Below are 3,394 nucleotides of genomic sequence, written 5' to 3' on the forward strand. Positions count from 1 at the left end.
GCCTGGCATTTTGCATGATGTACTCTGCATATAAGTTAAATAAGCAGGGTGATAATATACAGCCTTGACATACTCCTTTCTTGATTTGGAACCAGTCTGTTGTTCCATGTCCAGTTCTAACTGTTGCTTTTTCACCTGCATACAGATTTCTCAGTAGGCAGGTCAGGTGGTCTGGTATTCCTCTCTTTCAGAATTTTCCACAGTTTGTTGTGATCCGCACAGTCAAAGGCTTTGGCATAGTCAATAAAACAGAAGTAGATGTTTTTTTTGAACTCTCTTGCTTTTTTGATAATCCAGCGGATGTTGGCAATTTGATCTCTGGTTCCTCTGCCTTTTCTAAATCCAGCTTGAACATCTGGAAGTTCATGGTTCACATACTATTGAAGCTTGGCTTGGACTTTTGAGCATTACTTTGCTGGAGTATTAGATGAGTGCAGTTTTGCAGTAGTTTGAATATTCTTTGGCATTACCTTTCATGGGATTGGAATGAAAACTGACCTTTTCCAGTCCTGTGGCCACTGCTGAGTTTTCCAAATTTGGTGGCATATTGAGTGCAGCACTTTCACAACATCATCATTTAGGATCTGAAAGGGCTCAACTGGAATTCCATCACCTCCCCCAGCTTTGTTCGTAGTGATTCTTCCTAAGGCCCACTTGACTTCACACTCCAGGATGTCTGGCTCTAGGTGGGTGATCACACCATCATGGTTACCTGGGTCATGAAGTTTTCTTTGTACAGTTCTTCTGTGCATTCTTGACACCTCTTCTTAATATCTTCTGCTTCTGTCAGGTCCATACCATTTCTGTCCTTTATTGAGCCCATCTTTGCATGAAATGTTCCCTTGGTATCTCTAATTTTCTTTAAGAGATCTCTAGTCTTTCCCATTCTACTATTCTCCTCTATTTCTTTGCATTGATTGCTAAGGAAGGCTTTCTTATCTCTCCTTGCTGTTCTTTGGAATTCTGCCATTAAATGGGTATATCTTTCTTTTTCTCCTTTGTCTTTTGCTTTTCTTCTTTTCTCACCTGTTTGTAAGGCCTCCTCAGACAACCATTTTCCCTTTTTGCATTTCTTTTTCTCGGGGATGGTCTTGCTCCCTGTCTCTTGTACAATGTCACAAACCTCCATCTATAGTTCTTCAGACACTCTGTCTATCAGATCTAATTCCTTGAATCTGTCGTTTTCACTGTATAATCATAAGGGATTTGACTTAGGTCATACCTGAATGGTCTAGCGGTTTTCCCTACTTTCTTCAATTTAAGGCTTCCCAGGTGGCTTAGTGGTAAAGAATCTGGCTACCAATGCAGGAGACACAAGAGATGTGGGTTTGATCCCTGGATAAGGAAGATCCATTGAAGGAGAAAATGGCAACTCATTCCAGTATCCTATCCTTGCCTAGAGAATCTCATGGACAGAGGAGCCTGGAGGGATACAGTCCATAAGGTCACAAAGAGTTGGACATGACTGTGCAACTGAACCTATAATATTATGTAAGCAATGTTGAGAGTCCCTTGAACTGCAAGGAGATTGAACCAGTCAGAAATCAACCCTGAATATTCATTGGAAGGACTGATGCTGAAGCTGAAGCTCCAATATCTTGGCCACCTGATGTGCTGAACTGACTCATTGGAAAAGACCCTGATGCTAGAAAAGACCCTGACACTGGGAAAGATTGAAGGCAAAAGGAGAAGGGGGTGTCAGAGAATGAGATGGTTAGATAGCCTCATTGACTCAATGGACATGAGTTTCCGCAAACTACAGAAGACAGTGAAGGACAGAGAAGCCTGGCATGTTGTGGTCCATGGGGTTGCAAAGATTCGGATGCAACTTAGTGACTGAACAACAACAAAGCAATAATAAAGTTTAATTTTTGTTTAAATAAAACAACAATAAAGCAGTGTTTATATTCATAATTACTATTTGTTCTTATTATAAAAAGGACTCTAAGCTGTTAATTTTTAAATCTTAATTAGGCTGATATTTCTTACTGCCAGCAAATATCCTTACATCTCTATCTTATCTGCTCCAACTCTCTCTGTAGCCATCTCTTCCAACTGCTATTCTCATTCTATATTTCCCTGGTCCTACTGAATCCTGTCAGAATGACTTTGCCTGAGAAAGCATGAGTTCAAACACAAATATCTCTCTAGATTTGACAAAAGCTGTGAATAATATTTTTGTTTAAGAAATCAAACACTTTCTAGAGAATCTAATTTAGGGCAGCATTCTCTAGAACGGACATTAAGTTTGTGCAAGATGATCCATAGAGCACGTGATAAACTTTGGATGCTTCTGTTTCTGTTTCTGTTTTTTTGTTTGGTTTGGTTTCTTTTTGACTGCACTGCACAGCATGCGAGGTCTTTGTTCCCAGCCAGGATGGAACCTATGCCATCTGCAGGGAAAGCGTAGATTCTCAAACCACTGGACCACCAGGGAAGTCCTTCAATTTATGTCTTCTTATCCTCTTAAAATGTCAGCCTTCACACGTTTTACAATGTACTTATTTTCATAATATCTTAGGCTAGTAGAACATGTGTATAGAACAGAATTCCCCCCGCTGCTCCCTCCCAAAGCTTTGATGATGATTGAAATTGCATTTTAATGCTTTTTTTTCTTTTGTTTTTCAGTTTGGTCTGTGCTGACCCAATGTTCAGTCACTTGATTCAGAGAACCCTCATAGAACCTAAGTAGAAAGATGCCTGGATAATAGTCTTTTTATATGGTCACTGTAGAATTCTAAGAGGAAGGGATGAAAAGGGATGAAAATGGACTCTGAACACTCGTGACAATTGATGTGACATCAGACTTTTATTTCAGTCAATATGTGACTTTAGCATAAATGTATTTTAGAGAAATAGTAATGAAAATCAGATTCAATGAGATATTCATAAAGGGCCTAACATGCTTAAGAAAAGTACCTTCTATGTACAAGACATCACGAAATTCTGGGAATGAAGTAGAAGGAGATAAAAAATAGTAGGATATATAGATGAAAAAGATACAGTCTTTCTCCCCAGGGAAATTCCAGCCTGGCAAGAGAGATATACAAAGTAAGCATGTAAAATATGAAAAAAGCTGTGAGATGGTAGAAAGAAGACTAGTAGAACTCTATCTCAGGTGTGAAGAATTGTATTTTCTCTTACTGATTTAGACTAAATTGACACCCAGCTAAATTTGAATTTTAAGTAAATAAGGAATAATTATTCATTTAAAATGTACCCCATTACATGGAACATACTTACACTAAAATTTTACTTTTTAAAAAACTATGAAATTCAACTTTAACAAGGCATTCTGTGTTATTATTCCCTAAATTTGGCAACCCTATTTTAGGCAAGCATGTTGGTTATTTATAGTCTGCCAGACTCATCCACCCTCTTCTGCCCTGCTCTG

This window comes from Capra hircus, chromosome 5, assembly GCF_001704415.2.
Source record: "Capra hircus breed San Clemente chromosome 5, ASM170441v1, whole genome shotgun sequence".
Classification (NCBI taxonomy): domain Eukaryota; kingdom Metazoa; phylum Chordata; class Mammalia; order Artiodactyla; family Bovidae; genus Capra; species Capra hircus.